This window comes from Sinohyriopsis cumingii, chromosome 5 (genome assembly GCF_028554795.1).
Source record: "Sinohyriopsis cumingii isolate HCF-2022 chromosome 5, ASM2855479v2, whole genome shotgun sequence".
Classification (NCBI taxonomy): Eukaryota; Metazoa; Mollusca; class Bivalvia; order Unionida; family Unionidae; genus Sinohyriopsis; species Sinohyriopsis cumingii.
The window spans coordinates 19,126,918-19,151,442 of NC_142965.1; the positions used below are offsets into that span (position 1 = coordinate 19,126,918).

Consider the following 24,525-nt stretch of genomic DNA (forward strand, 5'->3'; position numbering starts at 1 on the left):
GGGGTGGGGTGGATGGGGGTGGAGAGGAGGATGCAATACCAAACATAGTAATATAGAGGAAACATTTTTTTAATTACAGTTAATATACAACAAATGGCATAGTTACTTCTATGAAAGTCAGTATACAACAAATGCTATAGTTACTTCTATCAAATATATATCGTTCATGTTGCATAGTTAACAAGGAAGACAGACCAAAAATGGAAATGAACGGAAATGAACGGACACAAGCTGAACGCAAAGTAATTGTTACATCTCTCTCTCTCTCTCTCTCTCTCTCTCTCACACACACACACACACACACACACACACACACACACGTGCTAGCTTAATTCAACAGTCTGGATGGAAAATCGAGCTCTTCTGGCGGCTTTTCAACATAAGATATAACTTGCAAGCCTCGGTCCACATGAATGATTTCACACACTTTCACTAGTTAGTTCGAGACGAGGGTGCTGGACCTTGGGCCATCTTTCTTTTACCTGTGGAACGAAATAATGCATGCATGTTTAATCATGCTACAAAAAGTATAAATCAATTATCTAGATTCTGTATTTATAAGGTAGAAACATGCCATCAAAAACCCAATATACCAAAAGATTAAAACTAACTGTACAACTGTCAGATTCTTTGACTCAGTGTTGAAAATTAAATGAATAAGATTAAATATCTTCATTTAGAACAGCATTACCCGACGTCAAGAAAGGATGGTTCGACGTTAGTACGTGTGATTAAACATGGCTGCCTCAATATCCAAACATCATTATTACGCATCGTGATGGTTGGCTACAATACTTTGTTCTTATGGAAACGTTTCTCCGTTACATTTTAACCTGAGTCTGATTTACCTTCGTTACATTTTAACCTCAGTCTGATGTACCTCCGCTACACTTTAACCTCAGTCTGATGTACCTCCGTTACATTTTTAACATAGTTTGATGTACTCCCGTTACATTTTAACCTCAGTCTGATGTACCTCCGTTACATTTTAACCTCAGTCTGACGTACGTCCGTTACATTTTAGCCCCAGTTTGATGTACCTCCTTACATTTTAACCTCAGTCTGATGTATAACACATGGAGAAGCGTAGTTCCAAAACCTCTTTTGTTCGACCCGTCAAACTATAATGCCGTTAAATACGTATTTAGAAAATAAATAAATAAAAACACTTCACAATACGTAATCAGATAACTGATGAATAATAACAATACACAATACTTACTTATCAGAACATAAATTTACGTATCTTGATTTACAGGTATTCCGCAAGCCACAATATATACACACTTGATTTGCTTTACAGACCTTGGTATAGTAGTGGAACGAATAAGTAACAGTTGGCATATTTCTGACAGTCAAAGGTTACATTGTACCAATATATACAAAGGTACTTTGCAGGTAACAAATAAGTATTTGAGCTTCTTTTCAGATATTTTTTTCTTCATCTGTCTAATCAATATCACCATTTATCTTTGCTCAGTTTAAGATTGAAATAAAGTATCATCCGCGTCATAATACATATTACAGGAATCAAATGTCAGAGGTCAAAGTGATCAGCAGTAGAGTGATAATGGCGGTTGTACATATATCAAAAGTTACGTCACCATCAGTAGATTAATAATGGCGATTTACATGAATCAAGGGTCAAGTGATCATCAGTAGAGTGATATTGTTTGTTGTACAGGAATGAAAGGTTTACATGACCATCAGCAGAGTAATAATGGCGGTTGTACATGAATCAAAGGTCAAAGTGACCATAAGTAGAGTAATAATGGCGGTTGTACATGAATCAAAGGTCGCATGACCAACGGTACAGTAATAATGGCGGTTTACATGAATCAAAGGTCAATGTGACCATCAGTAATCATGGCCGTTGTACTTGAATCAAAGGTCAATGTGACCATCAATAGAATGATAATGGCGGTTATATATGAATCAAAGGTCAGTGTGACCATCAATAGGGTAATAATGGCGGTTGTACATTAATCAAAGGTCAATATAACGTCCGTAGAGTGATAATGGCAGGTGTACATGAATCAAATGTCAATGTGACCATTAGGTGGCGCTCACCAGATAATATGTACTTTTGAGAGAGTGACATATGTAAGGTGAAGTAGTTCGCATTTAAAACATGCACAGTGGAGAGAATGTTGGCATATCTCTATGCTACATTAATGTAATGTGGATTATATTTCTTTTAGATATTGTACTTTTGGAAATTTTACATGATTTAAGCACACTGCTAACTAAAATGACTGCTCCCTTGTGTTAAAAAATCAGTCTGAATAGTCTAAAGTGCACTATACATAGCAGCTATTAAAATAGGGAAAATGAATTTTGCCAGACTAGACAATACCAGCTTCTGAAAGTGAAATGAATGAATTACCAAATATATAAAATGTAAAAAAAAAGTTATCGGCTCTTTTTTATACAATTGACCTGTGAAGTTCAGGAAGTGAAAATGACCAAGTAGAGCTAGCACTTTTTTGAAAGGTGCACATTTGAAGCAAGGCCAAGCTGTATACTCTATAACCCATAGTACACCCATCAATCATACACCAAAATAAAGGGAATTAAAGGTTCTTTGCATTATACCTAAGATATACAAGGTCTTTTTAAATAGCCAGTATAACCAGTGAGGAAAGCCGGGAAAATTCTTTTTCTTTAAAATCCTAACTATGCAAAATGCGAAACTGTATAGTGCCACCTTAGTAGAGTAATAATGGCGGTTGTACATGAATCAAATGCCCATGTGACCATCAGTAGAGTGAAAAAAGCGGGTGTAAATGAATCAAATGTCAATGAGACCATCAGCAGAGTAATAATGGCGGTTTTACATAAATCAAAGGTCAATGTGACCATCAGTAGAGTAATAATGGCGGTTGTAAATGAATCAAAGGTCAATGTAACCATCAGTAGAGTAATAATGGCGTTGTACATGAATCAAAGGTCCACGTGACCATTCGTGGAGTAATAATGGCGGTTTTACATGAATCAAAGGTCAATGTGACCATCAGTAGAGTAATAATGGCGGTTGTACATCAATCAAAGGTCAATGTGACCATCAGTAGAGTGAAAAAAAGCGGTTGTAAATGAATCAAAGGTCAATGTGACCATCAGTAGAGTAATAATGGCGGTTGTAAATGAATCAAATGTCAATGTGACAATCAGTAGAGTAGTAATGGCGGTTGTACCTAAATCAAATGTCAATGTGATCATCAGTAGAATAATAATGGCAGTTGTACATGAATCAAAGGTCAACGTGACCATTAGTGGAGTAACAGTGGCGGTTGTATATGAATCAAAGGTCAACGTGACCATTAGTGGAGTAACAGTGGCAGTTGTACATGAATCAAAGGTCAACGTGACCATTAGTGGAGTAACAGTGGCGGTTGTATATGAATCAAAGGTCAATGTGACCATCAGTAGAGTAATAAAGGCGGTTGTATATGAATCAAAGGTCAATGTGACCATCAGTAGAGTAATAATGGCAGTTGTACATGAATCAAAGGTCAGTGTGACCGTCAGTAGAGTAATAAAGGCGGTTGCGTATAAATCAAAGGTCAACATAATCATCTGAACTTGTATGCATTGCTGCATAAAAAGTAGATTTAAATGTCAGAAATTGATTAGAATTCTACAGAACATATATCATACAAAATCAATGCATAGTAGATATAATGAAAGCATAATGTTAAATTCCGAAACATTCACTGAATGTGTCAGGTTTGACACAGAAACATGAGGTATCATCACAATTATGAATTATATTGGAGATCGGTGGGACTCAGGGTCATGAGGTAAAATTATCATTAAATATATTATTAGAGATAGGTGAGACATATGATAATGAGGTATCATCGCCAGTAAGCATTGTATCAGAGATTGCTGGGACACATGATAATGAAAAAAAGTATCATCACCAATAAGATTTGTATTAGGGATTTTTGGGACACAGGGTAATTAGCTAGCATCGCCATTAAGCATTGCATTAGAGATTACTTGGACACAGGGTAATTAGGTACCATCACCATTACGCGTTGCATCAGAGATTGCTGGGACACATGATAATTAGGTATAATCACCATTAAGCATTGTATCAGAGATTCCTGGCACACAGGGTAAGTAGGTATGATCGCCGTTAAGCATTTTATTAAAGATTGTTGGGGCACAGGATAATTAGGTATCATCGCCATTAAACATTGCATCAGATCTTGCTGAGACACATGATAATTAGGTATCATTACCATTAAGCATTGTATTAGAGATTGCTGGGACATAGGGTAATTAGGTATCGTCGCTATTCAGCATTGTATTAGAGATTGCCGGGACACAAGGTAATTAGGTATCATCACCATTCAGCATTGTATCAGAGATTTCTGTAACACATAATAATTAGCTATCATCACCATTAAACATTGTATTAGAGATTGCTGGGACACAGTGTAATTAGGTATCCTCGCCATTAAGTATTGTATTAGAGATTGCTGGGACACATGATAATTAGGTATCATCGCCATTAAGAATTGCATCAGAGCTTGCTGGGGCACAGGATAATTAGGTATCATCGTCATTAAGAACTGTATCAGAGCTTGCTGTGACACAGGAAAATTAGGTATCGTCACAATTAAGCATTGTATCAGAGATTACTGGGACACAGAGTAACTAGGTATAATCAACATTAAGCATCGTATTAGAGATTGCTGGGACACATGGTAATTAGGTATCATCGCCATTAAGCAGTGTGTTAGATAGTACTGGGACACAGGGTAATTAGGTACCATCAGCATTAAGCATGATATTAGAGATTGCTGGGACACAGGGTAATCAGGTATCATCACCAACAAGAGATCAAAAGATCGAATTAAAAAAAAAACATAAGGCAAAATGTTTCAAAACACGTCTAGGAGATATAAAATTGGTGACCATAATTACTCTATAAATGACCGACTATCTCAAATCTATATATTTAATTGCATTGATATTAGCAAATTGGGAAAACACCCCATCCCAAAATAGTGAAATCAACAACATCGACCACTTCCCCTTTATCATGGCAAGAGTTATCTGATGGTGTGTTTATTTTCCCACTGATGTAGGAAAATGGTAAATTATTTTGCTTCTTATCCACAAATATAACAAGAATCTTTCATTTCTAGTAGCGTAATTGTATACTCAAAGAACCATTGTAAGGCGGTTGTTACCTATAGGACGCAGGGTTCTAATTCATCCCCCATGGTAAACCTACGAATGCATATCCCATTGTTAATTCAAAAGATTTCTAAACACTCATCATTGTACTTATAAGTATGAGCATTGACCCATTCTCGATGCAAGCTTTTGTATGTAAGAAAACCTTATGATCATTTTTTATTAACTCGTGTTTGAAATATGTGCTTCCAATTTATCAGATAACGGATCGATACTACTTTAATTTTTGAGTGGTCTTAAATCAAGTCTGTAAAAAGACTTAAATCAAGTCTGTAAAATAAACTTAAATCAAGTCTTTATAAAGATTTAAATCAAGTATGTAAAAAGACTTAAATCAAGTCTGTAAAAAGACTTAAATCAAGTCTGTAAAGAGGCCTAAATCAAGTCTGTAAAAAGACTTAGATCAGGTTTGTAAAAAGATTTAAATCAAGTCTGTAAAAAGACATATCAAGTCTGCAAAAAGACTTAAATTGCCTTAATATAGTATTATGTCTATCAGTAACAAACCGAATAAGGTCTAACATTACTCTTTTTACAAATTTTTACTTTTCATTTATCAACCAATCACAAAACTTTAGTTGCTAAACAATTTCACATTTCCTGTGACGCCAGCAATTTATTGTAGTCAGTAATAGTAATAGTTACAGAATGTGACTTTATGTTCTGTGACTTTTTGTCCTTTATGTACTCCATTAATATGATAGTTCAAATCGTGACGTTTTGTCCGTGACTTTCTGTTCTGTGTATAAGTGCTCTTTTGTCCATTGATTTTATGCCCTGTGTGTATGAGTGGCATTTGTTCTATGTATGTCCTGTGTGTATTAGCGACTTAAGGTGGCAGGGTCCAGTTTCGTAAATTGGCCCCTGGCAAATTTCTTAACTTGAGGCTATGGTGTGACTTTTTCAGCTAGTATTGTTTACTATTAGAAGATATGGATATATCTGTGAACTAGATGTTTCGGGCTTGTGTTGTTCTTGATATTGATGTCAAGCATGTACACCTCCATAGTTACTCTGCAGTATGTTGATAGTGAAATGCCAATAGTCGGCTAGGAAGAAGAGCTAGCCTCCCATAATAGTAAACACATGGGTTTGGGGCAAGTAGAATATCTCAAAAACGGCTTGGATGACAACTATTTTCAATTGCATCAGCCTGTTTAGTGCACACAGTTTTGCAGAATTGTCATCTAGGAAAAGGGCTTTTGTTTGCACAGTGAGCATCACATGGTGTCGAAAAGTACCTTCGGACATGAAAATTGCAGGTAGAAATTTGGGATTGGGATGCATAAACTTCTGCTATGAACTGCCATTGACTTCTTTGGTCAAGTGGATAATATTCTTGTACTTTGTTTTAATATAGGTATAAAAAAAATATGGACCTTTTTGACCTCACTTGTGTATTTGATTATATATATATATATATATATATATATATATATATATATATATATATATATATATATATAATGTCTTTAGTTAGACAAAGAAATTACCATACAAATAATTCTAACCTTATGACGTATTAAATTATCCGTACAAACTCCTAAGTGGGCATCAAAGGCTTTATGACATTTTGGGTGACTTTTTGTTTGATCTTTTGATTTTGTGTGTGTGTGTGTCTGTGTGTGGGTCTTTTTCAATGGAAATTCATCATGAAATGAAGTGCTTTTGACTTCATGGAAACCCCACCTACTACTTTGTCCACAAACTACGTATATAATAACATATAAAATGTTGAAAACCCTACTTATATTGAGTATACAATACGGTGAATACATACACATCGAATGAACTCTATCAACGCTTTGTGTTATTCTTTCGAGAATTTACACTCACGGTTGACTGCTACACCATGTGTTCACAGGTAACACCATGCAGCCTAAAATGGTACACCAAGGCAAATTTCCAAATTCAGTCAGAAGTTATCATTTAGGGAAATGAGTAAAATTGAGTTATCCAGTGAAATTACAAAAGAAACCAATCACATAAACTGAAGTAAATGATGTAATCCGGTGAGTGGTGTGTAAATTTAGTTTTACTACCACCTGTGAGTAAATTCTAAGGCTTTCAATTTTGGACACAAATTGAAAACTACCAAATGTTATACAGAATATACCAGTGCAATTGCTATCTGTCCTAATTTTTCTTTTCTATCCCCAGGAAATTGTACGGATATCTGTATCATACAGCAATTTATAATACAGTTTTTAGTTAAGTTATTTGGGTTTATGACATTTATATTTTAATTTTTTAATTCTGTGGCTGGCGAGTAATAAAACCAGTACATGTATGTATTTTCCCCAAAAGTTGATTGTCAAGTTCATATCAAAACCTAATTCGGTCAGGTACGACACGCCTATTGGAATGAAGGTTATGTCGACATAAAGTGATCCTAGTGAGTACATTTGTATTGTAGATATATCACGACTGTCATAGCCGCTGATTGGGTAATAAATGAAAAGATAATGCTGATGACCAATGCATTTTGCAAGGGAAGCTTGATTTAAATGTTCGGGAATCTTTTTAGTAATTCAGTTGTTTTCATACGCATTAGGTTACTATGTGAGATTATTAAATCACCCTGTTAATATTCAACAGTAATATGACAGTGCTTTAGAGAGAAAGGAAATAGTAATGTATTTATAATTTGTATGTTAGATTAGTAGACTGGAAAAACATTTATTCTAAAACAGACGGTAAATTGAGGATTATGTGGAATTGGTCAAAGACTTGAACATTTAAATGATCCTGTCTATATATGTGAAACTTTCAAGGATTTTAGTAGTGATATTCTACTATCGTAGAATTTACCTTGAAGTAAAACGTTTTGGATTTAAAACATTTTTTAAAAACTGGTGCTAGAACGTTAGAACATAAACACATTAGAACCTTCATTCGGAGTACCTTTGGTTTGCTTTCGGATTAATGTAAAATTGATAATACAGTTTAGGACAATATTCTGGGAATTCATGCACTGTAAGTTATTTTTAATTCTTTCACTTTGTTTGATTTTATAGGCTAGGTCAATAAATTTAAATTTTGGAAAATTGAATTCTTGTTGGGTTTTTACCTTACTTGTTATTTTGTTTAAGCCACCTAAACGTAACAAGATTAATGGTAGCTCATCTCGGAATTTAGGCAACATTTGAATATTTTCAGGATTTGAATGTAGTTAAAAAATTTCAAAATTTCAAAATCTCAGAGATTTTGATATTTCAGAAAATTGGTTTGGGGGAGGGGTGAAATTTGAATTTAATTGTTCGAAAATGCAGTATTTTCTTGTGATTATTTTCGTAGTCGGGAAACTAATAGTGAAAACCAATAAGCCTTCACCATGACATACAAAGCAGAGAAATTGGTCGATCCTACCCAGGTGAAATTAGAATCCTTATAAAAAGTACGAGTTACTTGAACATGAAAAACATTATGATCTTGCTAAGGCGAAGCTTTCTTGGAAAAATAGGAATTAAAGAATATCTTGATAGATTATTTGGTAAACCAGAACGTTTTCGATAAAAGTGTTTACGGTTTGATGAAGAAGATTCCATCTGGTTCCATCAGAAAATCGAGGAAATAGAGTTAACCAAATTTCTTCTTATGCCAGTATGAAAAACAAACTTTGGCTAAAGAGAAAGACAGAACAAAGCAAGAGAGGCAGATCGAATTAGGTAAATGCATAAAAGAAAGGAGGAGAAAGAGCCGAAAGAAATAAAGGAGGAGAGAGATAGGGAAATACAGAATGACCAAATGCAAATGCAGAAAGAGAAATGCATATGCAAATGCAAAGAGAAACTGGAGAGAGAAAGACGTGAGAGAAAGGAAGAGATATACGGGGAGTTTACATTAAAGGAAACGTAACCGACCAATAAAGAGCACTATCATGAAAATACGGGTTAACTTTTTATCTTGCCAAAAATATCAGAGAAAAGAAAGGAGGTAGACAAATTTTTTTTAAGTTTTTAGAAAATTACCGAGAGTTTGAAATAACCGAAATTTTATTGGAATTCATTATTGAAAAGTGTGTTTACTGGTAGAACTAGTAATGTCTACACTTCAATCTTTTAGGAACAAACTGCTGATTACGATGTGGTCAAAGAATATGTCTTGAAGGCTAATGAAATAGTGCATGAGGCCTATCGTAAAAACTTTAGAAATTGTAGAATGAAAACCACCCAGACTCAACTTGAATTTGCACGGGGAAAAGAACGATTGTTTAATACATGGTACACAGCCAAGAATGTTGACAAAGATTGTGATAATTTTATTGATTGAAGAGTGCAAGAAGTGTGTCAGTAGTGACAACAGTATTTACGTTGATGAGAATGGGGTTATAACTCTAGAGAAAACAGCTATTAAAGTTGACGATTTTTTTTCTCACAAGGTTCCATTTGTAAATAAGTCTTCCTCTCAACGAGTTCATCTTAAGAAACAGTTTCAGTTTCGTTTGGGTACTTACAAAATCTCCAACTGGTAAAACTGTGAAGAACCAAATTTCTGATAAGACGGATCAGAAATCGTTATCTCTTCCCATGTGCATTCTTTGTAAGGGGGAAAGGACAAGGTATTTCTGATTGCGATAGGGTGAAACGTAAATAACAAAATGGTAACGGAGCGGTTTCAAATGTTTTTGTGTCTTAGAGGTCAAGATTACGGTGATGTATTGAAATAGATAAAGTTATTAGCTTAGGGTTAGCTTACACCAGTCTGATTTTGTTATGGAGATTTATGAACCATGTAAAGGATTCAGTGTCATCTTACACCAGTCTGATTTTATTATGGAGGTTTATGAACCATGTCAAGGATTCAGTGTCATCTTACACCAGTCTGATTTTGTTATGGAGATTTATGAACCATGTCAAGGATTCAGTGTCATCTTACACCAGTCTGAGTTTAGTATGGAGGTTTATAAACCATGTAAGGGGTTCAGTGTTATCTTACACCAGTCTGATTTTGTTATGGAGATTTATGAACCACGTAAAGGATTCAGTGTCATCTTACACCAGTCTGATTTTGTTATGGAGATTTATGAACCACGTAAAGGATTCAGTGTCATCTTACACCAGTCTGATTTTGTTATGGAGATGTATGAACCATGTAAAAGATTCAGTGTCATCTTACACCAGTCTGATTTTGTTATGGAGATTTATGAACCATGTAAAGGATTCAGTGTCATCTTACACCAGTCTGATTTTGTTATGGAGATGTATGAACCATGTAAAAGATTCAGTGTCATCTTACACCAGTCTGATTTTGTTATGGAGATGTATGAACCATGTCAAGGGTTCAGTGTCATCTTACACCAGTCTGATTTTGTTATGGAGATTCATGAACCATGTAAAGGGTTCAGTGTCATCTTACACCAGTCTGATTTTGCTATGGAGATTTATGAACCACGTAAAGGATTCAGTGTCATCTTACACCAGTCTGATTTTGTTATGGAGATTTATGAACCATGTAAAGGATTCAGTGTCATCTTACACCAGTCTGATTTTGTTATGGAGATTTATGAACCATGTAAAGGGTTCAGTGTCATCTTACACCAGTCTGATTTTGTTATGGAGATTTATGAACCACGTAAAGGGTTCAGTGTCATCTTACACCAGTCTGATTTTGTTATGGAGATGTATGAACCATGTAAAAGATTCAGTGTCATCTTACACCAGTCTGATTTTGTTATGGAGATTTATGAACCATGTAAAGGATTCAGTGTCATCTTACACCAGTCTGATTTTGTTATGGAGATTTATGAACCATGTAAAGGGTTCAGTGTCATCTTACACCAGTCTGATTTTGTTATGGTGATTTACGAACCATGTAAAGGGTTCAGTGTCACCTTACACCAGTCTGATTTTGTTATGGAGATTTATGAACCATGTAAAGGATTCAGTGTCATCTTACACCAGTCAGATTTTGTTATGGAGATGTATGAACCATGTAAAGGGTTCAGTGTAATCTTACACCAGTCTGATTTTGTTATGGAGATGTATGAAGCATGTAAAGGATTCAGTGTCATCTTACACCAGTCTGATTTTGTTATGGAGATTTATGAACCATGTAAAGGGTTCAGTGTCATCTTACACCAGTCTGATTTTGTTATGGAGATTTATGAACCATGTAAAGGGTTCAGTGTCATCTTACACCAGTCTGATTTTGTTATGGAGATTTATGAACCATGTAAAGGGTTCAGTGTCATCTTACACCAGTCTGATTTTGTTATGGAGATTTATGAACCATGTAAAGGGTTCAGTGTCATTTGCTGGTGATCCAATATCACTTTTTGGTGATTTAGATAAGGCTACTCCTAGTAAGATATCGAGAGACACAGGATTTTCTCAGAATTTATTAAATACTTTGCCCTTTTCTGAGAAATCTTCTTGTAATGAAAGTACCCTAATATAGGGAGTAGTTTATGTTCCTCTTCATTGTGCTAATGTGTCATCAGACTTACTTTTGGTACCGCTTATTAAAGGAGCGCAAACTGCTATGCCCTGGGTGGGGTGAAGGGTCTTCTTTTGTTATTAGGTAATGACCTAGCTGGAGATAAGTTAGTAGTTGATCCACTCGTAACAGGAAAGACTTGTATGGGTATCTTATTGAAGTAAACTCCCTGGTTTATATCCAGTTTGCACAATTACTAAGCAATTTGCCTCATCTTTTTTTCTTGACTAAGGAGCGTAGGATATTCCATTCCAATCTTTTCTGGTGCTAACGACAAGGCCAAACTTGAGACGATGTTCAGTTTATCATTTGATGATTATATTTAATTTTCAACCATTTATTTGGTGATCGGAATAGATTATATCATAGAGGCAAAGAACATCATGTCAAAGGTATCAAATTCTAATCTAGTCGTTGTTTTATAGTTTTCCCCGTTTTTAATCTAACTTGTTGCGTTAATCTTTTCTTTTTCTTTCAAAACTAAATCGTCATTTGTATCGCGCTGTCGTGCTTTGTTTGCATACAAGATTACAGTTAGTATGGTTGTCATGTTGTATGTACGCAGCCTTGGGATTGCAAACTAGATGCAAGAACTACTTGCCTTAGAAATTGAGGAAGATGAACAACTCGACTCTGAAACTGAAAAGTTGGACAATGGAAGAGCTCCAAAAACATACGCAATTTATGATTTACAAAAACACACATCAACACAATATTATTACTATTATATTTATTATTATTATTATTATTATTATTATTATTTAGTTCAAAATACCATCAAGACCCATAGAAGACTGACTATAGCAACCATTACAACTAACATAGAGAGGTATTAAGTATGTAGAACTCTTTTGTAAGACTCCTAATATACACGTATCCACAGAGCTGCATTTATATCACCTCCGCTAATTCTTCGAGGCAAACAGTTGCCTCAGATGATTGTCAGCGCAGTAATTCACAGACAATCAAACATATTGTAGACCAGAAATTTCTTTGTAAAAAAATATTTTAAAAGATTTTAAAAAAGCAATCTACTCGGACCACATCGGTTATACTATGTTTGGACTGACCATATGATTGACAGAGCAGCTGCAAATGAAATACATTTCGATGCATTCGCATCTCCTCTGTCAATCTTTGTCTCGCAAATTGCCGAGGTAGTCAGAATTGCAGCTATTGGCATACATTCGAGGCATGATCCTTCGTCAATGTTACGGATATGACGAGCTGGTTGACGTAAGGATAATATACAAAATGATATAGTGAATCGTCAGATCGCAGAGGAGCTTGCTCAGCGGCAGTGGTGTATAGTATACTGACTTTTTTTACAAATGATATTCCATTGTTAATGCTGGATATTTATAGAAACATTTGAAACAATAACTTATTAAAATGAACTGCACTTGGGAGATGCATCTTAGAGAAATTGGACTAAAGCTTTCTTATGGTTGGCAGTTGTCTGTTTGATTCTACATTACACAAACGAATATGGCGACTGACCGTCCTTTCGTAACTTAAGTAAGATGGCATTGTGATGAAAACAGTCTAACGAATGTTAATTTACATATATTATTTTTATCTGAAAAGAAAACTCCTGTTGTGTGAAGGAATCATGTATGAAGTATGATGTTGTACACTAAAGGGATTGTGTATGTAGTATGGTGTTGTGCATTAAAGGCATCATACATGCAGTATGGTGTAGTGCATTGAAGGGATCGTGTCAGTATGGTGTTTTGCACTGAAGGAATCATGTATGCAGTACGGGGTTGTGCATTAAAGGGATCATGCTTGTGGTATGGTGTTGTACACTAAAGGGATCGTGTATGTAGTATGGTGTTGTGCATTAAAGGCATCATACATGCAGTATGGTGTAGTGCATTGAAGGGATCGTGTCAGTATGGTGTTTTGCATTGAAGGAATCATGTATGCAGTACGGGGTTGTGCATTAAAGGGATCATGCATGTGGTATGGTGTTGTACACTAAAGGGATCGTGTATGTAGTATGGTGTTGTGCATTAAAGGCATCATACATGCAGTATGGTGTAGTGCATTGAAGGGATCGTGTCAGTATGGTGTTTTGCATTGAAGGAATCATGTATGCAGTACGGGGTTGTGCATTAAAGGGATCATGCATGTGGTATGGTGTTGTACACTAAAGGGATCGTGTATGTAGTATGGTGTTGTGCATTAAAGGCATCATACATGCAGTATGGTGTAGTGCATTGAAGGGATCGTGTCAGTATGGTGTTTTGCATTGAAGGAATCATGTATGCAGTACGGGGTTGTGCATTAAAGGGATCATGCATGTGGTATGGTGTTGTACACTAAAGGGATCGTGTATGTAGTATGGTGTTGTGCATTAAAGGCATCATACATACAGTATGGTGTTGTGCATTGAAGGGATCGTGTTAGTATGGTGTTTTGCATTGAAGGAATCATGTATGCAGTACGGGGATGTGCATTAAAGGGATCATGAATGTGGTATGGTGTTGTACACTAAAGGGATAGTGTATGCAGTATGGTGTTGTGCATTAAAGGCATCATACATGCAGTATGGTGTTGTGCATTGAAGGGATCGTGTTAGTATGGAGTTTTGCATTGAAGGAATCATGTGTGCAGTACGGGGATGTGCATTAAAGGGATCATGAATGTGGTATGGTGTTGTGCATTATAGGAATCATGTATGTGGTATGGTATTTTGCATTAAAGGGATCGTGTGCTTAGTACGGTGTTGTGCATTAAAGGGATCATGTATGCAGTACGGTGTTGTGCAATAAAGGAATTGTGTATGCAGTATGGTGTTGTTATTGTTAGCGCCCATCAACCTAATCACTTTAAAGTTCATAGAAGTCATTTGTTCTGTACTTACCTAAAAACGATTAAACAGCGATTACACTGGACAACAAATTTTTACAAAAGTCATGTTACTGAAATAAAATTAGTCAATTCTTATCAATTTTTATGTGCTGAACACGAATATGACAGTCAAATTGCAAAATTGGCTCTAGTTTTTTTGTAATCTGCAAGAAATTAATGTTTACATAACGAAATGCATTCCAATAGTAAAAGGTCAACTGTAATAGCCTACCTATAAAAAATCAAGTCATTGACTACATCTTAGATTTCTTCACCTGTCTCTTGTACAGCTGTTCGGGAGCATCTCTGAGGAGTGTCCAGCAGTAGTCAGCCAGCATTGTAGTGGACCATTTTCCCTGGTATCTTTGTTCCATTGTTGCGATATCTTGATGAAAACGTTCGCCGTGTTCATCACTAACAATACCACAGTTGCTAGGAAAGAAATCCAAATGGGAATGAAGGAAGTGAATCTTTAGAGACATATTGCAGCCAAGTTTCTTATACTTCATCAACATGTCTTCTACTAGTTCCTTATAGTTTTCTGCCCTAACATTTCCGAGGAAGTTTGTAGAAACTAGGCGAAAAGCATTCCATGCTTGTTTCGCGTCACCTTCCAGCAAGTTGTTGAACCGGTCATCTTTGAAAAGCTCTCGAATCTGAGGACCCACAAAAACTCCCTCTTTAATCTTTGCTTCGCTGAGTCGAGGGAATTTTTCATGCAGGTATCGGAATGCTGGCAAAGTCCGGTCAATGGCTTTCACGAAGTTCTTCATCAAACCTAGTTTGATGTGAAGGGGTGGTAGCAAGATTTTCTGAGCCTCAACCAGAGCTGGGTGTTGGATATTCTTCTCTCCAATGGCTACATTCTGCCTGTGAGTCCATTCCTTCCTCATGTAGTGCATTTCCCTTGCTCGGCTATCCCACTCGCATAAGAAACACATGTATTTTGTATATCCTTGCTGCAGTCCCATTAAAAGGGCAACTACCTTCAAATCACCACAGAGGTGCCAGCTGTACTTGTTATACTCAATGGAATTCAGTAGCTGCCTTAAGTTATCGTATGTCTCTTTCATGTGGACAGCATACGCTACTGGAATAGATGGAAGAATGTTTCCATTGTGCAAAAGCACAGCCTTGAGACTCAGTTTCGAAGAGTCCACAAATAGTCTCCATTCTTGTGGGTCATGAGTGATTTTTAAAGCATTCATGAGGCCCTCAATATCGGAACAGAATATCAGATTACTTTCCTTTCTGAAGAAAGGCTCCAATTGCTGGTGGCGCTTTCGATATGCAGTAATTGTGACATCTTCTTCTAGAAGATTCCATTGTTGGAGTCTTGATCCTAGCAATTCTGCCTTGTTCTTTGATAAGTCCAAATCACGAATCAGGTCATTTAGTTCTTCCTGTGTTATTCTGTGTGGGGTTGATGATGCACCACAGTGAAAATCTGGATCACTGCATGCTGATGGACCAGGAGAAGAACAGGTCGACTCACCTTTGTCTTCGTCAGATGAATCAAGAGAATATTCTGCTGGAGGTTCTGGAATAGGAAGTCCCTCACCATGTGGAACTGGTCTCAATGCAGACGGAATGTTTGGGTAGACTATTCTCGACTTCTTTCGCTTCGTTATTCCGCCGGAAAGAGGAGGAACCAAGCAGAAGTAACAGTCATTTAGGTGGTTGCTTGGCTCTCTCCACACCATTGGGACTGCAAACGGCATTGATGACCTTTTGCAATTCAACCACTGTGAAAGCTGTGTTGTACATGTAGCACAGCATATATGCGGAGCCCAAGGCTTGTCTTGGTCACCAACCTTGCATCCGAAGTAAAGATGATATGCCTTCTTCACTTGAGAATTGATACTTTTCTTCTGGTTGGCAAATGTCACTTCCCCACAAATATAGCAAAACTTGTCCGCGGTATTAACACACTTTCGAGGCATTACTGTTCTTTATTGTACGTAAATGGATAAAATAATAAGTTTTATGTAACAGTAGCTTGAACTGTCTCGCACAACGTCTAAAATATTTTAAATGCTGAACCTATCTGATTGGGCTTTATATAGTACACTGCTTACGTCAGCTTCAGCAGCCGCCTGGCATTAGTATAATAGGCCTACACATGTATAGTACACTGCTGACGTCAACTTACTTCAGCAGCCGCATGGCATTAGTATTGCATTGCATCAGAAAATGATGCAATCAACTGTGGATGATGTGAGCATGATGGTATTATGCAATGTTACATCATTATTCCGGATGTTGCTGCAGTCCTACTGGAGAAATTTACACAGTGAAACATAGAAAATGAGGTATATGAATATCTTCAAAACGAGAGCCAATACAAATTTTTCACGGTTATATTCGTGTTCGGCACACCAAAATACTACAGATTAGGGCCTTTTCAAGTCAGTAATGATTTCACTGTTGACCAGTGTTATTTGTTAGATATAACTAGACGGATAATCTGTCGAGCTGTGGTCAAATTAGGGAGCCCTAATTAAATTACGACAGTTTGATTCACATCAGCCTACTGTTGATAGGAATAATTAGACCGTACTCTTGGCCAGACAAACCTCATGTGTAAGACTATATTAGTATTCAACAAAACTGGTACAAAGATACGTCAGCATAATTTGCAATTTGAATATGCAATGACTGAGTTCGTACAGTATAATAGTGGTACTACTTACAGAATCGATTACAGATACACATCAGGATGAAAAGAATGGCGGCAGCACCAACAATACTGGCTGTTACCACGCCTGCAATTTCACCAGGATAGAGTGATGAGCGCCTGTCAGACAAACTATAAATATTTAGAGACTGTCCATAACAAAAAATGTTCGGTTACGTGGAATTAATATAAATATTCTAGTCAAAAGTATTCATCATAGTAATTTAACTTATATATTAAAGATTCAAAATCCAAAAAAATATGTTATATCAATCACATATATACTACCATTGTTCGTAAACAAGCAACGACAATTAAAGTGTACTTTATTCAAATCTGAAACCGCAGCAGCTGGAAGAATACCATCTTCGCAAACCAAAGGTTATCGATCCATGTTGTTCCATAACGTCCACTGGCACATGTCGGTAGCCAAAAGAGTATCGCCACTCCTCATTTATATAGGATGCAGCTGAAAAGAATTATCCGACTGCTTGTTATATTTAGCTAGGAATATGACTGGAAAGAATCGCAGCATTCACCGTAAACAGTTACGTATGCTGCATGTAAAATCTCCGATTTAAACACGGTGGCCTGTTTTTTCTTAGGCATGACAATGTGAACATCACGGAGGTCGCAATATATCACACATAACAGGTTAAGAAACGAGCTCCCTGATTTGTCAATTGTTTTGATTTGCTATGGGAAGTAACTCTTTGTATTTGTTCCAACCACTGTTTTAACTAGTTACATATGCTACGGGTGAGTGTAGAACGAAGCGGATCGACCTCCCATATCTAGCAAAGATGCACGAATAAATACACAGTCAATCATTTCCCCCAATAAATGAATATAATGACTTCTATCTGATTAGCACTTCCATTTGATTAGTACTAATGAAGACGTGTACCATACAGTGACTTGTATCTGATTAGTACTAATGACGGCGAGTACCATAAGTGACTTCTATTTGATCAGTACTAATGAAGACGAGTACCATACAGTGACTTCTATTTGATTAGTACTACTGGAGACGAGTACCATACAGTGACTTATATCTGATTAGTACTAATGACGACGAGTACCATAAGTGACTTCTCTTTGATTAGTACTAATGAAGACGAGTACCATACAATGACTTCTATTTGATTAGTACTAATGAAGACGAGTACCATACAGTGACTTCTGTTTGATTAGTACTAATGGAGTCGAGTACCATACAGTGACATAGCTGATTAGTATTAATGACGACGAGTACCATACAGTGACTTGTATCTGATTAGTACAAATGACGACGAGTACCATACAGTGACTTGTATCTGATTACTACTAATGACGACGAGTACCATACAATGACTTTTATTTGATTACTACTAATGGAGATGTGTACCATACAGTGACTTGTATCTGATTAGTACTAATGAAGACGAATACCATACAGTGACGTGTATCTGATTAGTACTAATGAAGACGTGTACCATACAGTGACTTGTATCTGATTACTACTAATGACGACGAGTACCATACAGTGATTTCTATCTGATTAGTACTAATGGCGACGTGTACCATACAGTGACTTCTATCTAAGTAGTACTAATGATAACGTGTACCATACAAATAGGTTTCGTAATATGATACATAATATTGAACACTTAAAAATGCATGAAGGCGTCTTGGTGATATCACCTTGGAGAGACCATTTAACAGTCTCCAAAATCTTATCTTTGGGATATATAATATATCCTCTTCATTCAGTTTAAGCGTGAAACATACTAACCGACCGCTCTGTAATCTCTTTCTGTGCAGAATAGCCACATCTTGTTTTCTTAATATGCGCAGTTTTTATTTAAGCAACTTATATCGGCTAACTCTAAAACATTTATCAAAAACAGTTTAGTTGTTGTTGTGGGGTTTAACGCCATTTTTCAGCACACGATAGGCTATGCATGGCGGCCAGTATTAATGGTGGAGGAAGAACCCGGGATAACCCTGGAAAGAACCACCGACCCACGAGAAGTACCGGCAAGCTTTCTCACATACCCACACTGGCTGAATCCGAGACTCGAACCAGCGCAGCCATAGGTGAGATGGCAGTGATCCGTAACGGAGAGCGCTTTAGACCACTCGGCAACAGTTTAGTAACAACACGGTTTGTTTCCAGAAAACTTCATTGCACAACATCTGTTGCATAACAAATTGTGACGTATCTGCAAACAAGTACAAGGGCTGTATTAATAAAAGGCTCTTTATCGTGCAGTTCATAGTGAGATATCGAAATTTATCAGTGGAAGAAAAAATTAAATCGCCACAATGGCGATACCACTGCTGAAATTTTGGAACTACTTTCATTTGTTTCATTTAGGAAGTATATCTGCCCTTTTATGTGTTATTCAGGCCCTTATTTCCAGACAAGGATGTACAGATATTAAAATGTGTCAACTGTACATCCTCTAGTGTACATTTATGCAACCAATAACTTGTTATCTAGAACTGTATAAAAACGAATTAGAAACAACAAAAAGTATTGCAAACGTTTTTGTTGTAATGCAGCTGTTAATCTCATTAGCACAGAATGGAGAAAACCCAAAGCAACGGTTTTTGCCTTGATGTTTTCTTAGTAGATATACATAAGTGGGATACATTTTGTATTTACTAACAAAACGTAATGTCCTCTATATATCACATATCTGATGATATATTCGTGTTATTATCAGTCGCTAAAGTATATCTTCCACGTACATCTACATCCTAACTCTGGTGATGTACTCCTGTTATTATCAGTCAGTTAAGTATCTCTTCCACGTACATCTACATCCTAACTCTGGTGATGTACTCCTGTTATTATCAGTCAGTTAAGTATCTCTTCCACGTACATCTACATCCTAACTCTGGTGATGTACTCCTGTTATTATCGGCCACTTAAGTATATCTTCCACGTACATCTACATCCTAACTCAGGGGATGTACTCCTGTTATTATCAGTCAGTTAAGTATCTCTTCCACGTACATCTACATCCTAACTCTGGTGATGTACTCCTGTTATTATCAGTCAGTTAAGTATCTCTTCCACGTACATCTACATCCTAACTCTGGTGATGTACTCCTGTTATTATCGGCCACTTAAGTATATCTTCCACGTACATCTACATCCTAACTCTGGTGATGTACTCCTGTTATTATCAGTCAGTTAAGTATCTCTTCCACGTACATCTACATCCTAACTCTGGTGATGTACTCCTGTTATTATCAGTCAGTTAAGTATCTCTTCCACGTACATCTACATCCTAACTCTGGTGATGTACTCCTGTTATTATCGGCCACTTAAGTATATCTTCCACGTACATCTACATCCTAACTCTGGTGATGTACTCCTGTTATTATCAGTCACTTAAGTATATCTTACACGTACATCTACATCCTAACTCTGGCAGAGGTGTAGCTAGAGGGGGGCAGGGGGGTACATATGTCCCCGGGCGCCAAGGTACAGGGGCGCCAAAATGAGGCTTACAACGTTACATTATAATAAGTAAACAAGGGTAATATTAAGAAATGTGATTAAACGGGGAGGGGGCTGGGGCGCCAATTTTATAGTTCGTCCCCGGGCGCAAAATATCATAGCTACGCCTCTGAACTCTGGTGATATACTCGTGTTATTATCAGTCACTTAAGTATATCTTCCACGTACATCTACATCCTAACTCTGGTGAATTTTCGTGTTATTGGCCACTGAAGCATGTCTTTAAACTTATATCTTTATACACAGAATCAAATCATTGAGAACATTCGCCTTTTTGTAGTAATTTCTGTCAGAACTGAACTGCGGTGTATCCATCGACTGTTGACCTTTTGTAAGTTTCTGATGCATGCGCTGAAGGCGGCATCACAACAAGGCAATAGTAACTTGTGGAATTCCTCGTGATATTTAGACTGATACAACAGCCCCATTCCCGTAGTAATATTGATAGGGGGTTTAAGGGATGATATCGCCTATTCATTAAAACCTGTTATACACTACCGGTATTTTCCCCGGCTTTGGAGCTACCGTCGGCTGAAGGGTTCTTTTGGCGACATGTACATTATACCTTTCCGGATCAAATCCTATGTATGGCCACTTGTAGGCTAAATCCACGTGGAAAAGCACAACCCTTTACCTGTGGCCATTTTTTAATTTCGCGGCCGTTACCAAATACTGGTAAGTGTCTAAAAGTGTACGCAGGTGCGTACCGGAAAGATTTACATGCAGCACGATTACACATTTTAATGAACAGGTGACATAAGACCCAGATATCGTCCATCAGTATTAACACAGACTTTTTTGGGGGGTGGGGGTGGGGTTGATTTATCGTATTAGGTTATTATCCTCGCTAGAGAGGTGATGCTGCCTTCTACATATGCGTCAACAATTTAAAAAAAAAGGTATACAGCCGATGGATACACAGGTGTTCTGTTCTGACATTGACTAAAAATGCGATAGTTTTGGCGGATTTAATACTACGGGTCAGAAGTTGAGGGAATTTACTTACCATCCGCATACGAAAGGTCAAAGGTCAAAATTAATGTATTTATTACTAGCGAGCATGTAGTTTAGAAATGAATTATGCGTATGGCAGATCCTTTCTAATGTTTTACAATTGAAATTGACTTTGAACGTTTGGTTGTATGCTGATATTTTCAGGTTATGTTAGCTTTATAACCAGTTGATTTGCATTAAAGAGACCATCTTATAAATAAATAAATAAATAAATAAATGGACGAGACTTACGCTCTGCAGCAAGCCGGACATCCATCCACTTCACAGCAGCTGTGGTTGATACTGCAGTAGAGATTCCTGCCGTCGCAGTTGTTTCCGTAGTAGTATCTATAGCAATATGTGTACGCTTTGGGAATACTCTGAGTTAGACTACTACTGGCAACGTAACATGCCGGAAGTCCTGGGTTCGTAAACGCCCAGCCTCCATCGCAAAATATCCTATCAACCAGCATGACCATAACAAGAAGAATCTTATTAACTTGTACATGTTCCTTCATTTTTTTATATCTTGCTTGCAAAAGCATAAAACTTTCACGTAAGTTAAGCAATTATAATTTATCGGCAAGAATTACCCCGAGTTAAATTCAGATAGTTAGTTATCGAACATGGTTATAAGCTTCCTGGTCCATGAACATGACTAAAAAAATATCTGAATTCGGACAAGTCCCATAAAACCCACTTATCTAGCGTTCCCCAAGGTATTCTTGCAAAATATCAAGTCTCCGTTTACTCAATGCACAGGTGCTCGAACACAATGATCAATTGTCCGTCAATTAAATAGGCATATCTGTATGTCCCGTCTGAAACGCACCCTTAGTACGTTTGAAAAAGAACATGTTTATCAGTTTACGAATTCATGATAATGTGAGTAGTAAATGAATTGAGAGTTCGGCGTCATCCGGTAGTCTCAATGACTACTGTCGTTTTTAAAAATTTTTAAATAAGGCAATAGCTAAACATTATTTAAAATTTTCTCAATCATTTTTGTTGGAAATATACAAGTTGTAGACAGGAAAAAGAATCATAAATTAAACATTATCTGATTGATTTTTTTTTATCCAGGAAGGACAAGAAATAGTTGATGGAATAATAGCGGATGAAAATGTATTGAGACATAAATTTTTATACAGCATACTGTAACTAAAGATAAAATTCCGTTTTCAATCATGAAGTACATCGTGTAAGATAAAGAGTGGTGCTCTATCATCAATGGAGAAATTTGTAACCACAAGATTATCTATCTTGTATTTAGCTGGCTGATTCATTCCTCGTTTTACTTTCTCTTTCAGTGTGTGCACCTCGTTCCTGTTTCTAACAATCTTTATTAACTGGGACATATCATGTTTGTCTATTGATTGGTTAACGATATCATCTATTTTATTTAGAGTTTTCAGGATTATTCATACAAATGAATCAATCGCACGGACCACAACCTGTTATGCTTTGTGAATCAATGGAAGATGGCTGCTTGTCCGCTTCATTTACTTTTATCCTCCTCTGTAGTTTAACATAAAGGTTTTGATTATTGCCACCTGAAAATTTATTTAAATTGATGACACCGATAAAAATATCTGTATGATTTTGATTTGCTCACATTTCCACTGCTTCCATTGATGTAGCTGGTGATGTATACACAAATGCTCCGTCTGAGTCTTTCAGCAATTTGTTGTTCCATCATTGTTTGTTTAATTTGCTCAAGACATTGCATTTTTAAGCTGTTCTAACATCTTTCGTTTAAGCTGTTCAAACATAATTTCACATTGTTCAAGTGTAGGTTGTAGATGGTATTTAAATGTCGATTGTTTAAGCTATTCAAGTCTCTTTTGTTTACGCTATTCAAATATCGTTTAAGTTGGTCAAATATTATTTGTTCAAACTATGCATATGTCGTTTGTTTAAGCAACTCAACTACATTCAGACTTTTAATTCCTCAGTTTGCTTTCTTCGTCCAAACTCCTTTTGTCCTTTCTATAATTGTTCTTTATCTCTGAGTAAAGTCACTATGTGCTCATTACAGGAATTTTGTACTGGATGTACGGGTTAACATTATTAGAAGTGGTTGACCTCAAATGGGGCTACGTTGTTGCATTGTTAAAGGTATCTGACTTCAAAAGGCAAATACACTATTCAACACACAAATACTATCCAACACGTCATGTGTAGGTATCTGCTGCTTAGTGGCTGTAGGCATATATCCGAGATCTATAATTAAAGCATTACTATATTTTAAATTATGTTGCAGTGTGTATTGTACTGAAACTATAATCAGGGAAACCAACTCATACTACTAAAATGGATGTGACTAAAATTAATGCTAAAATTACGCAACTGTCCCAGAATTTAAAGATTTAATACTAATTTCGAAATCATACTGGACTTTAGAGGAGACTGAAGAAAGTTCAGATTTTTTAAAATTGGCCTAGACTAAAAGTAGCAATAAAATTCCGAAGTTGTTCCGGACTTTAATGGAGACTGAAAACACTCGGAAATGTTTTTAAAAAATTGGCCGAGACTAAAAGTAGTATTGAAACTCCCAAATTAATATTGGACTTTAGCGGAGTCTGAGTATGATCCGGAAAATATAAATTTGTCTAAGACTAAATGTAATTCTACAATTTGGAAACTCACACGGACTTTAGCAGAGACTGAACAAATTGTCTAGAAAAAAATTAATTATGATCGAGGTTAAAATTATTACTAAACTTTCTAAACTAATACAGAATTTTTTCGGAGATTTAAAAGCAGTTTTCCCCACAATGTAGAAATTTTAAAACAAAAATGTTACAAATTGTCAAGCAAACAAAGACGGTGATAA

The 24,525-nt window shown here is 36.5% G+C and overlaps 1 long non-coding RNA gene across 1 annotated transcript; it reads right to left on the reverse strand.

Annotated features, from left to right (window-relative positions):
* Nucleotides 1-53: 53 nt before the first annotated feature.
* LOC149798734 (uncharacterized) lies at nt 54-22,535 on the reverse strand. The gene is made up of 3 exons (XR_016420843.1): nt 21,942-22,535; nt 17,199-17,302; nt 54-482 (listed from the first exon to the last, which is right to left on the reverse strand). It is a non-coding gene; the product is annotated as an uncharacterized LOC149798734 (long non-coding RNA).
* Between the last annotated feature and the right edge of the window lie 1,990 nt (nt 22,536-24,525).